The sequence below is a fragment of the Corvus hawaiiensis genome, chromosome 4 (assembly GCF_020740725.1).
Source record: "Corvus hawaiiensis isolate bCorHaw1 chromosome 4, bCorHaw1.pri.cur, whole genome shotgun sequence".
In the NCBI taxonomy this organism is placed as follows: domain Eukaryota; kingdom Metazoa; phylum Chordata; class Aves; order Passeriformes; family Corvidae; genus Corvus; species Corvus hawaiiensis.
In genome coordinates, this window is record NC_063216.1 from 2,573,924 (window position 1) to 2,592,815 (window position 18,892).

Genomic DNA, 18,892 nt, shown 5'->3' on the forward strand with positions numbered 1-18,892 from the left:
CTCGGGATAAGGAATAACATTTGATTTCCAAAGGCCTTGTCTTTTTCCTTTTTTTTTTTTTTTTTTTTTTTTTTTTCTTCTTTTATAGTTTGGGCAACAATGACTTGAACTCTGACTAGTTGCAGTAACATTTATTTGTGAGCCAATGTCCTTGAGACAAAACAAATACATTGCTTTGCCTAATGTGGTTTTCTTTCCTATTCCAAAAAGTATGCAAAGCCTAAAGAAAAATGTTTTGCAACCCAGTGTCCTCTTTTCCCTGTGCTTACTGTCGCATGGCAAATAATATGCATTATGGTATTTAGTTAGCTAAGCTTATGCTCTGTGGTCAACCACAAATTTTCTCTGGAGTCAATGGAAGATTCAAATACTAGAGGAATCTGGATGTGAGTCAGCAGATACTGACCAGAGCTGGGTGAAAAATTATTTCTGTCTTTAAATTTTCATGAATTTGAAGTCCTTCTGAAAATTTATTGGGATGCACAGAAGGGCCTTGTTAAATAGGAAAGCAGAAAGAGACACGCTTTCAGTCTAATCCATTTTCAGATCTCTTTGCAGGATTGAAGGTTGAAATGCCACTCTGTGCAGCTGGGGTGGCTATTGGGTCTTTGTCTTGTGAAAATGTGGGTGCATTTGCCATCCTGTATCCTGCTGTTACTGGTCATGAAACTTTTCTTGTAGTTGCTCCGCACTGAACGAATAATTGAATAATTACATTCCCTTTTTCAGTGGACATTCTCTTAATGTAAACTGGAGTGATTCCAGATAGTCCAGGTAGCAAACAAATCCCACTCCTGAACACCATTTTAGGCTGATGACATGATGGTACTTACCTGAGATGCAGGATGTACATGCAATTTTTTTTACTTCATCTCAATTCTTTTTTCTCACCACTTAGCTTAATGACTAAATATTAGATAGATCTTTATTTGATTCAACAAGAACTGATACATTTGCTCAGCTGAAGATGGATATTTCTACAGGAAACATCAGTTTCATTGATATGGTTTGGGGGAGGTTTGCCCCATCAACTTCTATGTATTTTACCAGAGCAATTGCTACTATCTCTGGATATGTATTTCATATGAATAATGGTCTAAAATGTCTTAAATAAGATGTATAACTAGCAAAGCAGATGGTGAAGAGAGAAAACAGAAGTTGATTATGCCAGATAAGATTTTGAGCTGTGATGTGGAAGCTGTGTGGAAAAAACCTTGGGAGCAGAAACCTTCTCTGAGGTCAGGCGTAATAAAAGCACACAAGAAACGTGTAAGATGAATGAATGAAAAGCTATGGGGAAAGAGGGTAATGAGGTAGTCAGCCTTTAAAAATAGTTAACCTTTGAGGCCTTGGAATGTGTGAAAATCCTGAACTGAGTCTTTGGATTCTTTGGATTTTCTCTGCTAGTGATTCCACGCTCCCGATTGTGAAGTGAGGACTGCAAAGGAACAGTGTAAGGCTTTACTGGTCTTGGACACAAGCAAATTTCATAGAAACTACGACAGACCCCTAACCAGATGTGAGGAAAAGCTTCTTTAGGGTTAAGAAAAGCAAGGGTGAACTTGGAAGGATTAACACGGGTCTGCTGAAGTCTTCATTAAAAGGGCTGTCTGAGCAGGGTTTTTATCCTTCACACACATGCACTTTAGTCATGCATACTTGTACAGCTAGCATGGACCTCAGCAGCAGAAGACAAAGTAATTAACAAAATTAAAATGATAGTCTGACTATTTTTAGTCAAGGAGGCATTGATGTGAGAGAAAGAGAATGCCTTAAAAATAGGTGGTTCTGTGTGGTGTTGCAGACTGAACTAAAATTTATGACCATGCTCTTTTTTTGCAAAATCTATAAATACTTTTTGGGGGAGAAGGAGGGGACAGAGAGGGGGGAGGGAGGTTAGGAGGGGAATGAGAATGAAGTAAAACAAAATTCCTTTTTTTTTTCTTTTGAAATGGAATGCTAACCAATCCCTTGGCAACAAAGGCTGTGTTTATTTTTAATTAAAAAATAACATAGCTGGGTTGACTTCAGTTTTCCCAGCTGCTATTCTTCCATCACAACAGCTCTCTGGCCTCTTTTCCCTTGCTGATTTCTTTCATCATTTGCACTTAGCTTGTATGTGTTACATGGATTTTTTTGTAATATTTCCTACCATTGAAAGCAAGACTAACAGTCTAAACAAGTAGCTGGGGTTCAGTCATCTAGATTCTCATCTACAGTACCTGAGCATGCCCTTCCTTTTGGAAAAGTAATAGGTGTGACCAGGATAACTTTTTTTTCATGTGCACATTCCTTGCTGTTTATGTGGCTGCCAAGTGAGGAGAGATTTAAAACTGCATATTGAAGTTATGAGCTGTAGTTCATCAAAATAAATGGAGTGGGTTTGGCAAAGCTCAGATATCACTGAGCACACAGGTAGTGTTTGAAGGCTGACAAGCAGCCTCGGTGGTTTTCCTTTAGATGATGGATTGCAAACTGCCAGGTTTTGTGTTTGCACATTGAGTGAAAAGTTAGAAAACAGACGTGCTTGCCATGCCTTCTCCAGCAACTTCATTTCCTCCGTCCATGGGGCAGAACGGGAAGAAGTCAGGGTGATCCACTTTGCAGCACGTGGTGACAAAACTGATTACTTTGATGGTGGAGGTGATGGTGCCTGTGTGTGACAATCAGTCTGCTTTCCTGAGTGGACTAAAATTTCGGTATTCGTGTGGACATCGAGTCCCTTGAGTATTCAGGTGTATCTGCTGCTTTCTGCAGGTGTTTTTAAGCTAATTAAAGTTGAGATAGTAATGCTGTGGCCTTAAAGGTTTGTGTACCAGTCATCCCTACTAACCACTGCCAGCAGCAGTGGGAGCTGAAAGCATCAAACCTCCAGCTGTTCCCAGACAGAAATGTAGTAGCTGGAATAAAAGTGGTGGTTTGTTGGGTCACTGGAAACAGACTGTGGAAGAAGATATATGTATTAATCACCAATAATGTTACTACTGGGACAGTCTTTGTGTGATGCCTGATTTGCAAGCTTTCCATACCTAATAAAGCCACTTCAAAAAAGCTTTTTGTGTTGTTTTTTTGCATTATTCCTGAATAAGTGGCAGCATGCTGGTGCACCATGATACTTTTCCTCTGTGGAAGTTTAGCTCTGTTCATCTTGCTTCAGTGAGAAGGCAGAAAGGCAAGATGAGTGATTATAATTGGAAGAAATAATGTTATCCAAGCATTTTTAAGGCACAAAAAGGGAGATATTGGAGATTTATGGGGAAAAAAAACCCAAACTGATAGGATCAGAGGTAGTAAATATCAAGACAATAACAATAAGGAGTAGGAGGAAGAGGATTGGTTCAAGTTCGGTGTAGCAAGAATGTGAACAGGAGGAAACAAATAATCTGGAGAACAGTACAGTGGGGGAGGCACAATGGGCAGGAAAGCAGGAGAAGAGCAGAGGAAAAAATGGGGCAAAAATGTCAAGATGTGATGCAAATGAGATGCATGAAAACTTCTGGGATAGAATAAGTGGGTCTGAACTATGTTATCCTTTTTAAGGAAGGTGATAGAGAAGGGATGTAGAAAGTGAAAAGAATCAAATTTTTTTTCTTCTTTTCTTCCATTTCAAAGTTTCTGGAGGATGGTTCAGCAAACTGGTGTGTGCTTCCTGTGGGAACTGGAATGCTGTGTCCTTCCCTTGTTTTTGCAGTGGAGCAGCATTGGCTTATTTTCAGTTTCTTGTTTTGGCATGTGATGCATTACTCCTTCTAAAAAATGGTTTATTTGAGATAGTACTTAAAGATTTGACAATGATAAAATAAAATTCAATGCTTGTGGTCAACTTAATAATTTGTCCCAAGTCTTTATAGGCAATTAGAGAATTGAAATCTTTTGAGCTGAGTGTCACTAGGAAAATACTGGATTATCTTAGTAGGAAGGAGGTAAGAATTTGAAAGCTAAAACTTAGTCTGAACTAAAAGCTGAAATAAATCCAAAAGAAAAGAAAGTGGAACCAAATGTTTCCCTCCACGAAACTTGGGAACACTCATTCTTAGAGTTTAATTTTGATTCCTTTCAGAAACCCTTCCCCAAGGACTAACCTAGAAAATGGAATCAAACCTTTTGCCTCATGGGAAGTGTGTTCTCCTGGGACTTTATTCTATCCTATCTCCACAGAAATACCCATGTGAAGGGAAGCCACAGAAGAGGTTCACATGAACCTTCCCTGCTGAGGGAATGCCTTCATTTGCAACAAAGCTCTTTTCTGAACTGTTTTATTTTTATGGGAGCTGTGAGCTCCAGGATCCACAAATAGTAACTTTTAGTGCTGGCACTAATCCTGTCAATCAAAATTCTTCTCAGAAATGCCATTAATTAAACTTCGCTGAAAAGAATACAACTCACAGAGTTTTCCCTGCAGTCCCCTCTCTCTCGACACCCAACCCACCAGTGTGTTTCCATTCAATAGCTGAAGACGACACAGAAGAGGAGAAAATCAGAGCTTTTCACAAGAGACCTTTTTCTTGTTTCAAATTTTTTCACTTCCTTACTCTGTTTCTTTTGAGCAGATTCTTTTATTTGAAATGTTGAATGATGCTAGCAGCTGTCAAAATATGCTTTAAAGCAGGCAGTTTCCATTTACTGTCTGTTGGAAGAGACTATTTTCTGAATTATTATGCCGTATTCTTCATGGATTATTAACAATTTGGATTAAAGCTCTAAGCTTTCTGGAACCCTTTTCTGAAAGGGGCAGTGAATTTGCAAGGAATTTGGGACTTTTTATTAGCAGTAAATAGTTTCCCTCAGAAGCACGTTCTGTAGCAGACATGCCTGTATCCACTGCCAGTGATGTAGGTGAGCTTATGTTCAATTTCCAGATTAAAACCAGGGATCTCTCAAGCTCTGGCTTTTAAATTTTAAAATGTTTGTGCTTCCAAACACACAATTTGAGAGGAGAATACCCTCCTTCAGCTGTCTTTTCCTTGCCGTGCGTGTCGCTCCTCTGTTGGCGAGAGAGGTTTGCATGAGGACAAAGGGCTATTCTGGAACAGGCTTGGCCTGTTCTTGCTGTCACTGATGTCCATGTGAGAACAGCAGATCCTGCTTGGAGCAACTGAAGAACACAACCCTCTGTTTATTCCTGTGGTCAGTAACTGCTGATCAAAGCAGGAAGAGATGAGGAGTCTGGTTTTCTGCTAATGTGAATGCCACTGCTGTGTGGTTAGCAAATGGTTTCTGCTTAGTAGCACAAATGTGGCCAAAGAAGGAAGCAAGTGCTATATTTGCATGGCTGAGGATGCTGTTCCAGCCCACATCTGCTCAGATGCACACATACTTTGCTTGTTTGTTAGCCTCTGCTTTCAGGCATAACAGTGCGAAGATCTCACAGTCTACTTTCGCTCAGTGGGAGCTGTACCTAGTCCTCCTTTTGGTTGTGTTTAATCTCAGGAAACACTTTTTTTGTCTTTCCTGTTCCATGCCAGGACGTGCAGAATGAAAGCCTGTACGTAGGGCAGTCATTGTATCTGGAAGATGTTCACTTTTGTTGAGAGAGTATCATTGTGAATGTAAGAGGAATGACTTTTCTCCAAAATATTAGGGTGTCCTGCTGCTCAAGTCCACATAAAGATAAACTGGCATTTTAAGGTGGTGGAGGGGAAATCTGTCATTTTCTGAAACTTTGGAGGTCGGATGAGTTTCTCATTAAAAGGATCTTAGCAGTGTGATGGAAGGGAAGGGGAAAATCTTTGTCCTTCACAATTTTTTCCCCAGGAGATGGCTGCAACCCTCTGGGAGGCAGAGCTCAGGTACAGCAAACTGTGTTCAGTAAATGTGTACTTAGCCAGAAGCCAGTGGGATTTGTCTATGGTTTTTAAACTTAACTCAAGTGTATTGCTGCATGAGGTGTTTTTATTTACTTTGAGCACTGATGTTTTGTACTGATAATCTGCCTGTAAGTGTCTGGGTGAGCAGTTCACATGTGTCAACACACCTCCCCTTTCTAGGTCATGCTAGAAAACAAATTCCTTGGACACCTGTTTTGGGTATCCTAGTGATGGATGGGTTTGATGCTTCCTGTCCCCTCTTCTGCTGGCAACACTTGTTTGCCGAATTCTGTATTGAAGAGCCTTCTTCATGAACATAGCACATCCAAGGAAAGGTTTTATGTGCTCCCTCTATACCTTCCTAAGTAAATAAACTACGTGAGAACAGTGACGACATAAACCTCAAAAGCAGAAAAGTAGTTTTGGAAGAAGTCTATTCAAAGAAATACTTCACCTAGACTATTTTTCAAAAAAAAGTGGTTTCCTGCTGTCATTTTCATTACTTGAGGGAAAAAAAGTAATTTGCACAAGAGCCAATATTGAAATCTATGGATAAAAATGCCTATCTGTAACTGGGATGAGATTCAAGTTTAACAGCCACTCTATGGCTGTCACACACTGTGACTGTCACCATGGGAGGGGGGGGGCAGATGACAATAACAACCCAACTAGAGTCTTCTCAATGGTGCCCAGGGAAAGGACAGGGGAAAAAGAGAGAAACTGAAATAAAATAATTCCATTAAAATGTAGGGAAGAACTTTGTAAGTGATCAACACTGAAACAGATTTCCCAGGGAGGCTGTGGTGTTGGCATCCGTGGGAACAGTCAATCCCCAGCTGGACATGATGCTGGGGCAGCCTGCTCGGAGCAGGGAATTGGACTGGGTGATCTCCAGAGGTGTGGTCTAACCTGAACTGTTCTGTGATTCTGTGAAATGTTTGCTGCTTTTACAGACTAGAGGATGAGTCCTTCTCTTATATAGTAGGCTGCTAACCCAGAACCCAGTAGGTAGACTGGGTCACCTTCTTTGTCACAAAGAACCCTCAAGTGCACTTTTCAACTACTCTTTATGTTCCCACTCTCTCCTACTGATCTCATTTCATTTTCCTAAATGATTAAATACGTAAGTGAGACTGAGACCCAGGTGTGCTATTTCCAAGGCAGCTTTTTAACCGTCTTGCTGTCAGGTTTGGGATTGCTCCACTGAGTGGGATGCAGCGCTGGACACTCTCTATGTCCGTACCAGAGCTAACTGTGCGTTAGGTGAGCGGGCACTCTGGCACGGGGCTTTGTTCAGTGTTGGCAGCTGCTGAACCTAATGGAAAAAAGCTGCCATGGAGATCAGTAAATACATGGATTCCACCTTTGGCTGAGGCATTCTGGAAGTCATAAGCTGCTGTAGAGTATTTGTGGGATGCATCATTATATACTTTCCCTGTCCTTATATTCTACCCTAAGCATCTGATATTGATCACTACTGGGGACAGGATAGGGAGCTAACTGGACCTCTAGCCTAGAGTGTTACAGTTCCCCTTATACTCTTGGCACCACTACTGTCAGGAAAGGGCGTGGAGGAAGGGCTAGAGTGTCTCCTCTGGAAGATGTAAGCTAAATTCCATGGAAGAAGAGATGAGAGCTGAACCCTGGCACAGCCCTAGCTGTTGAGCTCTTGGATAAAATGGAATACCTGCAACACAGAGTTTGGTGACTGGGCTCCATAACTTTATTTCCATTCAATACACTGCCAGGTGTAACAGAACCAAATTCATTAACAGAGGAGAGGGGAGTGAAACTACGCTTTTCTTTGGGTGTGCATGCATATACTTTTAATAACTCCCCCAACCCACACTTAAATGTTGTAGCTTAACTGCTGAATGACCTTGGATGTGATTTGATTTCCCCAGTTTTCAGAATCAAGGGAGTAGCAACTCCTGAGTTTCTTAAGCCACAAAGTACTGATCAAGCATTTTTAAGAATTTCCGATAAAAGTGTTTCTGTTACTAAAATTGTATTTAATGGTTACTGTCCTGTGTTATCTGGGAATCTAGTGCCCATGTGAGCTGGAAATTGAGTGCTTGAATGTGCAATGCTGGGTGTGTGCCAGGGTCTGGGATGCTCTTCATGCCATTGCACAAATGAGAGCAGAACATGAACCCAAAGTTTATGGTCAGGGGAATTTTTTTACTGAAGAATCAGTAAAAGTGGTGCCAATTTTACCACTGAAGATTACAGCCCAAAATGTGTCCAAACCTGAGGGATGTTTGTTGGATTGGAGGGTTTGGATTTATGGAGTCTGTTTTTTTTGACCTGGGCCTGACCTTCCTTCACGCTTTAGTTGTATGGAAATAACCTGTTTGTTAAATTGTTCATGGCCCCTCAAAGTAAGCTTACAATGGAATTGTGGTGAGATAGAAGCTCTTTTGGAAGGCAAACACTGTGAGGGAGTATTTCAGTCATTTTATTGATATCACAAATTATGTTGAACTTTCAGAAAAGTGTTAGTTTAGATCAGAGCAAATACAAGGAGACCAGCAGAAAATGTCTTCATGACTGTTGGGAAGAAAATGAAAAATTTTTGGGGTTTGTCTCCATTTTAAAAATCTTGAAGAGATTGAAAGAGAACAAATAGTTTGAAGTAGAAAAGGACTTTTCAACCCAGGATCCTCCAAAAGCATGATCTGAATGTCTCAAAGTTATTCCTGCTAAAAAAATAGAAATGGGCAAAGTAAGCTTTTCAAGTTAGTGGAAAAGTTGGAATTAATTCAGTGCCCTGGAAGGGCCTTGCTATTCATGAGTTGAAGCTCTGGACTGATAGAGCCTGGTCTGCTCTTGCTGTAAGCAGGTGTAGCCAGGGAGAGGAAGAAGATTTGAAATTCTTGGTTGTTCTTTTCATACCTTGATAATCAGGGATGTCTTCTAATATTGTTCTTTTTTCTTATGTGATATATGCATAATAATGCTCAGCATCAAATGGGGGTTGAGATCTCTTGAATCTAATACTGAAACTCCTAATACATTGAATCAAATTCTTGGCTTTGGCCACCCTAACATTTGCAATAATGTAAATCAGTGATGGGTGTCTTAAAACCTAGAGACCAGACTGTAAAACTGTTGTTGAAATTGCAGAACAGTCATTTGCATTGAGTCATCAAAAGTCTGAGTTTCCAGTGAATAACCAGAAATTAATGCAAATACCAACCCCATGCTATTATCTTAAAATAACTGAAATCAGGTTGATTTTTAAAGAATCCATTTCCTCAGTTGGCAGCAGGATGTTCAGTGTGAAGGCCCTTGGTTCTAAAGAGAACAGACCACGAGAGGCTCTCTAAAGAAAGCTCAGTTTTTATTTTTACTCTGGCATGTTTGTATGCTACCAAGAGGTAGCTGAATGCAGAACCTGTCTTCAGGGGGAAGTGCCCCAGTTCCCTGAAGCTTGTTCTTACTCCATTTCCTGGTGTCCATTATGGGTTTCTACCAGATCACCCACAAATTGTTGTGCTGTCCTTGTGTCAGGGTGGGCATCCAATGCATGGCAACCCTTTTAGTGAGCCAGCTAACATTCTCAGAGGACTCTTCCTCAGACTCCAAGATGGCTTTGATTGTCCTTGGCTTGTTTAGAGTTGATTGCTGTGTGTATAAAGATCTAAGGGGTTTTTTCTCCTGTACCTTTACTTCTGAACAATGAATTCAGTTTGCCCATAGAAATTCAACTATGAACTCTTTCCCCATTTCTTAGCACTGACTTTAAGTTTTATTAAATGGAATAGTTTCATATCATCTAAAGACTGTAATTTTACTGTTTATCTGCTTTTGCAGAGTACTTTCCTGAACATGTTTTATATTGCAGGGAATATCCTATATCCTCGGGGGGGTGTGCTGGAAACCTGGCTCTGCTGTGAAAATTCACTGCTGGTCAGAGAGTTTGTTTCATCTTGTGCTAACAGCAAGTCTGTATCAGCTTCACTTCTTAAAGATGTTTTAGTGACTGACTTCGTTAAGAGATTTTGGGAAATCAGAATCTCCTTTGTTAAATTCTAATTTCTAGAGCTTTTGACAGTGGGTTTAGTTGGTGTCTTGCAAACTTTTTGAGTTTTATTCCATATTTAAAAAAAGCCCCAAAACTTTCTAGGAGTGTCATTAAAGAGGACTGTATGGAAGAAGAATGAAGAATGCAGAGTAATTATGCCTTTGCTAAATAAGGTTCTTTATTTCCTGCTTTTGTACAGAGATCACCTCGTTTTTCTGGAGTCGTCATTTTGATTCATCAAGCAGCTGGTTTGTTACTGAAAAGCTCAGAATATTTCCTCTGACTGCCTTCCTGTGAGTATGATCAAAGAAGTTATCTCAGACTTCCTTTCCTGTGGTATTCAGAAGTTGGGGGGTGGTTTTGAGGCTTTTTTTTCTTGTGTGTTTTCTTATTTCTTTGGAGACTGATCCAAATTCCTCTGAAAATCAGTGGAGAGCCCTGCAGCAGACCCTTGGCTCCTGTCCCTCTGGTGTCACTGACACTGGTGATTACTTTGTTCAGAACTGATAGTAGATTTAAAGCATTTCACATGGAATTTTACTTTCAGCTCAAAATCTTTGTGTTTACAGTAATAAATTTGTCAGCGTACGGCCATTCTTTTAGAAGTTCCATTTCTCCACTGCATTTTAGCAAGTTTTTTCTTGCAATGGGAGTCTTAAATCATATTTACTTGTGTTATGATCATATGCTGGTGTGCTACTATCCTGTTGTGTCTTCTTTTTAGAGCAAGCAGGCTCTGAGAAGTAGGTGAGAGACCAAGTAACTGTGTTTACTCACTATTTAAAACATGGAAGACTTAGACATGTTTTTACAAACATTGTTCTTTCACTGCCAGAACAAGTGAGGGCTCACAAACCATTTAAAGGAAGTGTTTATAATGAGTGTAAACTTTAGCCCCTCAATATACGGAAATTCCAGACTGTGGAGACAAACTGTGGCCTGGCTCAAAGTTTAGGCAGTGCCTGTGACAGCAGAATGATGGGTCAGAAATATCACCCCAGCATTGAGGCAGCTCCCTTAGAAGCAGCCTTCCCTCCCTATCAGGATTCCTGGGTCCGGGCCTATTTCAGCTGCTTTTGTCATCGTCCCTGGGGAAGCAAATTTAACTTTGTCTACACTTCTGAGAAGGTTTGTGCAAGTGCTGAATGGGCTGATAATTGTTGCAGGCTGTTCTCAGCCCGGGTTGTTGTTTTGCAGTTCTGCATTGCTTTCGAGCCTTTGTTGGGGGGTGTATTCAGAACTGAAGCCAGATGCAATCTGGTATTTCCAGTTGTAGGAAATGCTGATGTTTCAAAATTAGGATTTCTTTTTGATTCAGAACCAGCCTAAATGTTCCAAAATTTCCCATGGAACACTTCTTCCCATGAGATGTCTAAGTTCCCACATGCTCCCACGAGTAGTGCATTTATGAAGTACTTAATTTCCTCCAAAATATGAATCCGGGAAAAGAAGGCCATATTGTCCAAAAGCAAGTGGGATCAGAAATGGAAGCTCTTTTCCCCTGTGCTAAGGATAGGATATTCAAAGAGAGCAGTGACTGCCCTCCAGAGTTTTTCTGATACCTCAGCTGCTGGAGTTGTATGTGGAGACAGGTCTGAGCACGCAGGCTGTGGTGTTGAAAGAAGGCACTTCAGCCCCTCAAAACTGAGGCTGAACTGGGGCTGGTTCCTTATTTTGGTTCACTAAATGCATCTGAAAATCCAGGGACTCAGTCGTCTTCTGCCAGTGTAGGATGCAGGGTAAGTGCCACCTCTCTCGTGCTGGAGTCCCTCTGCTGCATGCCCAGTACTTGTCAAGGCGACAAAAGAATTGTGTCCCAAAGAAGTAAAGGAAAAATCTGATCATATTTTCCATTTTTAACCTCCCCTTTCACATGGCAAAGTTGGATGAACAGGAGGATGGGTTTTAGGGGATGTGAATGAAAATACCATGGAAAAGGCCATTAGTTGCCTTTAGAAAATCATTAAATCAAGTGGTGTGGACCAAAACACTCATTTGGAGAGGAAAAACACCAGCATTATCTCTGTCCTGGAAATGAGACACATCTCTTTATCTGAGTATAAAAGGCAGTAACAGTTCAGTATTATCATGACAGTCCTGTAAGTCCTCTGTTAGTTCTTGAATACAGTCAAACCTGACTGTGGAAGGCAATCTGACATGCTTATATTAATTACTTTCAAAAATAAGTGCTACCCTCAAAGGTTAAGGTTCAAAGTCACTGGCTAGTGATGATTGCTTTTTATTTTCCCTTGGAAATGCTTGTTCTGTTGAAAGATGTTTGCCATTAGGAAACATTGTGTAAGAATGGGTTTGGTTGGCTTTTCTCCCCAATAATCAAGCCTGAAAGCATTTCTGTAGAGTCTCTGAAGATATTTTCTATGGCTCTACTGTGATGAGGTAAAGTGAGATGAACATATGCTCTTCCTTCTCTTATCCATCCTCTCCCCTACTTGGAAAAGGAGGGGCAGAACTCAATCTTGCCTGAGTTTCCCTGTGACTTCTGGGACCTCAGGTGACCTCTGAGTACAGATGGGCCACTTTTTGGGAAAAGCTCTTTTGTGAGAGATGAGAACCTGGTGGATTTTGTGTTACCCTGGGTTGCTGAAGAGGTGTTACAACTTTTGTAAACGAAGCCAGAGCATCATTTAGATACAGGCAGTTTTTCTTCATTTAATGGTGAACCCAAACAAGTAAACCTCTTGTGACTCATTCCAAGTTTTGGATGAAGAATATTTTTTTATTTTCCAGAAATTACAGTACTTAGGAATAGTAAAATGGACACACTGAGTAGCTGAAGAGAAATCTGCTTCTGATAAACCATGCCTTGTCAGATAGAGGTTTAAGAACATTTGAAAAAAAAAAATTATTATAAAAATTCTGAGCAAGCAGAAAGATCATATGTAAGGGCAGAATTACTGCTGTGCTCGGAGTGAAGGGTGTGGAGATGATTATTTGCATCTTCCCAGTAGGTAGGGAGCAGATAGAGCTCGCTGGAGAGGATGTGGCAGGAACATGCTGTGCTTTTGGTCTGTCCAGCGGCAGGGAGTCCATCAGAGAGCAGTGCCAAGCACAGCCTGGGCACAGCAGAAGCTGTGTCTTTGTCCTCTGTGCAGGGCTACCCTTCTAAGTCAGGAAATGCATGTGCTGAGGGAAAGATAGGCTGGGAGCTGGGGTTCTTCAGTCGTCATTGACAGCTGCCCGTTCTCAGCTCCATCACAATAAGCTCTCCTGTCACTTTCAAACTGCTTTTCTGATACTGCTGCTTTGAACCTCCCAGGGCCATTGTTCCCCTGGTGTGATCAATCAGAGCAGATCAATCTCTTTGTGATGTATGGGGCCAATTACTCAGACCCCTGATAATAATTATACTGCGCAGCATCACAAAGATTTTCCTTGCCTGCATTTTGACGATGCTTTCAGATCACGGAATGAAAGAGCCAAATACTTCTATATAATGTTGAAGTGAGACTTTTGAAATCTCCTAAGAGTATCTTGTCTGCAGCTCATGTTGTATACTCAGGTGTTGTGGTGAGGTTGCCTCAGAAGCACACCAGAACTGTTGGATGTTGATAGGAACTGAGCTTGAACTCCTACCCTCTGGAAGTTTCCCCATGCCTGTTTTCCAACAAGAGCCTGATTTTTGCAACTTTTTCTCACGTGAGCTCTGTGGGTTTGGACCTGTGAAGTCTTTGGCCTGACTCTCACTTTCACTGGGGTCCCTTTATGCAGTTAAGGCATTCTGCTACAGGGGTCTTAAAATGGAAATAGATGACATTTAATAGCTTAAATGAGAAACAGGTCCCCTAAAAAAACCCCCACTAAATTGGTCTTCCCTAAATTGTTGAGTGCTGACCTTGAAAAAGCCCTTACAGTCTCTGCAGGCAGACTGGGAATTTTTTTAGGAGAACAGATACCCCAAACTGCAAGAGAATACCTGAGGCAGGGCTTTTTTCTGCTCTTTGTTGTAGAAAATTCTTTTCCATTACACTTGGTGTCCACATGTCTGTCTTAAAGCACAATTTATTTGTCACTGAACCTCAGAACTGCTGGTATAATATTCACCTCACCCTTCTTTAGGATTTTTTCAATTTGCTAGTTTTAAACATTTATATTTAACATGTATTTTGGTTATGTGAACATGTAAAAGACTCCATTTGTATTTTGAATATGGGGAGGGCTTTTTAATGTGGGAGGCAATGTGTAAATATGTTTTGAGAAGGGGGGAGGCAAGAAAAGCTGTCATCCATCAACTGGTATTAAATCCAACTTTGAAAGTTTGATACAAACTAAATCTGACTGTTAGTGCAGACATGATACAAATTAGCTGTGACTTTATGATACCAGCTGTTTCTCTGACAGGGTAAAAGGGCACATAACTAGAATAGCATCTTTTGTTGAAAGCAGTGTTTCCCTTTGTTAAATGGGAGAGCCTCAGGCAAAAATATAGTCTGTAGTTATGTGACATGTGCAGTCTGCAACATGCTCGTGGAGCTCGGGGGGCTTTTGAGTGATGTTTTTCAAAGACAGGGTTATCGTAAGTGTTCTATTTTTGCTAGTTTTATCACTGAGAGACAAATCTCTGTCATGTTTTTGCCTTGTGTTAAAAGTGAGGGTATTCTAAGTGCAGTTTTCCTTGCAAGTACGAAGAAAATCCTGAACAGCAAGACCCGAGAAAAGTGTACAAATCCCAATGTAAAATTTAATTTAAGTAGTTTTTTTTATTAATTGTTCTCACCTTTTTTTTTTTTTTTTTTCTTACCAGAATTTTTCAGGGCATTTTATTCCATAAAATGTCTACATAGCCTCTAAAAAAGTAACAATCAGCTCTGAGATATCACTGTACATCTGTGGCCCTACTGTGTATCTCTGACCTTAACACCACACTAACCCTGGCTACCTCAGGCAACATAAAGTTGGCTGTAGCACATAAACAAACTGAAACAATGGGATTTATTAAGAAATTGAATTAATCTTACTGCTGCCACTGGACTGAGAACTGGTAAGTTTTCAAAATGTATTACTACAGGTACCAGACATACTCCATTTGAATCAATCAGGGAAGGGGCAATATGGAGTTATAAGTACACAAATACTTAACTAGGAGTACTATGAGGAGCAACACTGAGGATAGAACTGCTAAGAGAAGCAAAATTGAGGCTGAGTCCCTTTTAGACTTTCTTAGCCACTGTGAGAGATGGTAGAGCAAACAAACCCACTGAAGAGGCAGAAAATATAAAATACATGGATGTGGAATTGTAGCAGGCATGTGAGTGAAAAGGCGGAGTTAAGTGTGTTGAAAAATACTCACTTCTACTCGTAAATTTTAAAGATAAATATGTTTCAAAAGAAAAGTTGAGGTTGTAATAGCTGTTGAGTTTTCATGCATTGCTGCTGATAATATGAAGCACAAAATAGAAAATTCCAAGCACTGCTGAATGGGACTTGGCCATTTCTATAGCAAACATCCAATTTTACTGTCTAACATCTGTTTCTGAAATTATGTGAAGTATTTATTTAAAATGTCTTACCATGATAGTCCAAGTGACAAGGGAACATCTTGTTTTCATGAATGTGCAGCGTGGTATGTCAACAAACAAAGGTCCATACATGACATTTCAAGAATGAAACCCAACCACAAGGAGTTCCACATTCTGTATTGATTTTTTTGTTGATGTAGAAGCCAGCTTTCTCCTTATGGTTCTATCCCTGCAAACCTGGAGTATCTCCAAGGAGAGCTTAATGTATCCCTTCCATCTATGCCAGCAGACTGACTATGGGAGCACAGGGCTGGCTACAGATGCAGTCAAAGTGAAAATATGTGTGAGATGCTGGAGAATGTGTTAATCACAAATGTGAAGAAGCAATCAAGAGAAAAAATGACATGGAGAATTTACACTGGTAGTGTTGTAGCCAGAAAATTATGTGCTATCAAATCTTTGATAGCTGCAGAAGCCGTCATCCCACTTGAGTTTTATGGTCAGAACCATCATAGCCTCTTGCAATCTCATATTCAGGATATCTCATAATAACCTCAATAAGAGAAGGGATGCTAGCCCTCAAATCCCAGAATTTAAATTAATCTTTTTGTTATCTGAAAATACATTCCTTTTAATGAGAACAACTTTTTCCCCTCATTTTGAGTTCTAAACTATTGAGTTGTATTGTTCTGAACTTCGATCAAGTTGCCATATTCCTCTCCAAGGTGCTGACATTCAGTGGTGAAGTGATACTGGCTCTTTTGGGTATTTGGGAGAGGACAGACAGCATTTTGTACTCGGAGGTGCCAGCTACCTGCCATCCCCTGGGATGAGGGGTTTGTGCAGTGACCGAGTTACAGTCAAGTACTTGGGTACCATTTCAACAACACAAGGAGGCCTGGGACTTCTGGAGAAGCCTCTTTAGCCACATGGCAGATAGGTTATTCCTAAGGTTGAGTTACTCTGGGATTTACGGTTGATGATGAGGAAAATCCCTTTATTTTAAATGCCCACTGTTTTGCAGGTGCTAATCATGCAAAATGACTCAACTGTGTGTGTTTCACTTTGTTCCCCCTCTGGCTGGTCCAGTTACCCTCATGTTCATTTGTGTCTCAACTTGATTCATTTGTAAGGGTCAAATCTTTACTTGTGATTCCAAATAACCATATTTAGAATAGTTATTTAGAATCACTCTCTTACTTGTCTCTTTGGAAGACTCTACAAGCAAAAACTCTATTCTGTTGGAGTAAAATTGGCAAAATTTGACCTTGAAAGTAAGTAAACATTTAAGGACTTGCTTCTGCCAGTCAGTGACACACTGAACATTAGGTTCATTCTTATATAGTTGTATTGATCTTGCAGATTCTTTTCTGTCCTCCCTTTTTCTCTTTCTTTCCATCTCTTGCTTTCAACTTACTTTCATCTTTTAATTTCTTCCACCCAGCCCAAAGCAAAAAATCTATAAGCAATGCTCTTGTTCAAAGTATGGAAGGCAGCTCCAAAACCAACCTTGCTTCAGTTTTAAAACCTTGCTTGAGGGAGCCAGAATCCCTTTAGTTAAATGATTTAATTTTCAAGCAGTATGAATCATGCAGCAACTGCACAAGCTCTGGCTAGAATATATTGTACATATGTTTGCTCTTTAGGCAGTAAGAAGAGAATCCAGAACTGGAGGTCATTTGAGTTACAACTGCTTTGGGGGATTTTTTTTTTTTCTAAAACATTCCTTCTAACAAATGCAGTTTAAATGGGTTTGTTTATACGGCGTGGAATTGGAAAGGCCCAAACTAACCAGGCTTTACACAATGTGGCCTTCTTCCAAATTAATCTAAAATATTTTAATCCCTCTGGAGTTTCTTTATCCTCTGCATCTGTGCTATAGTGGAGACACATTTTTAACATTTCTTTGAGGAAAATTACCTTTTTTTCCCCTCCAACTGTACTCAGCAAGGTCAATGGAGCACTGTTATATGCTATTTAAACATCTGAGATTCATCATATATCTGCACAACAGAAAGAATCATCATAAAAGGTCTAATGAATCCCAACTGCTCGCCAAGTAAGGGAGTCCCCTTACGGATATTGGGGATTAGAAGCAAAGAATACATGCAAAACACAGGTTTTTACACTTCAGCTTTTACAATTAAGAACTAAACTACCCCTTAAGAAGGGAGCAGGGAATGTTTGTGACCCCCCAGAACAATTCTGGCAAATCACACCCTGCTTGAGCCGAATTCTGAAGTCACTGCATGGGCCAAGATGTTCTCTGGGTCTGCCTGGATGCAAGGGGTCCACTCTCCTTGTGGGGCCGGGCTTGAGCAAGAGCCTGAAGGGGCTTCTTGCCCCTTGGAAGGGAGATGCTCCAAGTCATGGGCAAGTTCCAGTGCTGGCTATCTCAGCCTCTGGCTGTGTGCCTATACTTGGTTTTAAGGCCTTCTTCATTTTCTTGTTCAGTAGCAGGTTTACGCGACCGAACTCTTTTTTACTACCCAGGAATTTAAATACTGAGGGAGGCCTAAAAATTCCAATTTTTGTAAAATGATTCTCCAGGCATTTCAGAAGCCACTGCTACTCCTTCAGTTGCCTGTAGTTCCAGTCAGCCTGAAATGGCCACAGGGAGTAGGTACAGCTTGGATCTTTTGGGAGGTTTTATCTGGAAACCTGTTATGGGGGCATTTTTATCTGAAATACTGTTATTTAGCTTTTTTTTTTGTTTGTTTTTGGTAGATGACACCAGGGCTGGTTTAGTATTTAGCTAGTGTTTATTCTAGACTTATTGATCCTCTGAATACTGCTAGATCATGAAGTTCAGACAACTTTAAGATCGAACCTCTGAAGGAAAAATGAAATGCTGAAGGTCTCTGTTCTATGGAGGCCTAGGGCTTTACCACAGTTGTTTTTTAATTCTCATCACTGAAGTCCTGCAGGGACGGCAGAGAAATGAGCTACTCTGCCAGCCTGCTCCAGGCTGGTGGTGGCCTTGTCCTTAATCCTGGTGGACTCTGCCTGTCCCAGCTCTAAGGGGTAGGGAACGGTGCTGTTCTCCTGCACAAGGGGTGCAGGATGTGGTTGGTGGGATGGCACACTGGGATAGTGATGGTCTGAGTGAAGTCATCCACTAGGATCTGTCACCCCAGTCCGTCCCTACTTTTTAATTAAGAATCATACCTACCTCAAACACATTTTCCCCATCTTTTCACATAGTCTGAGGTATTTTGGGACCACTGCAAGCCATACAGTAACGGAATAAATTCCAAGTGCAGCAGGAGACCACATTGGAGGAAAAACTCATTAAGTGCCAAGGGCATTTCTTTTACTTTTTCTACTGGTACTGGAAAATATTCCCTAAATAATACATCTGGATGTAGAGGAGAAGAGAGGGAAAAGATGAAAAACAATCCTTTAAATTCAGTAGGAGCCTATTTAATGGCTTGTTTAATCTGCCAGCTGGCACAGCATTGACTGCTTGCTGCACATACTTTAAGAAGACCTATGTAGTTCTTGGAAGTGAGTTTATATTAAGTTGTAGAAACTTAAATATGGATAAATTGGCAAGGCTGCTTTTTGGTACTTAATACAAA

The 18,892-nt window shown here is 40.6% G+C and overlaps 1 protein-coding gene across 5 annotated transcripts in view; it reads left to right on the plus strand.

Annotated features, from left to right (window-relative positions):
• The window catches only part of CALD1 (caldesmon 1), a 175,707-nt gene that overhangs the window by 60,560 nt on the left and 96,255 nt on the right, over positions 1 to 18,892 (plus strand). For all 5 annotated transcript variants that reach the window (XM_048301128.1, XM_048301129.1, XM_048301132.1 and 2 more), the window contains one exon: positions 10,034 to 10,127. The gene's annotated coding sequence lies outside the window, so the exon portion shown is untranslated. The remainder of the gene's footprint in view (positions 1 to 10,033; positions 10,128 to 18,892) is intronic.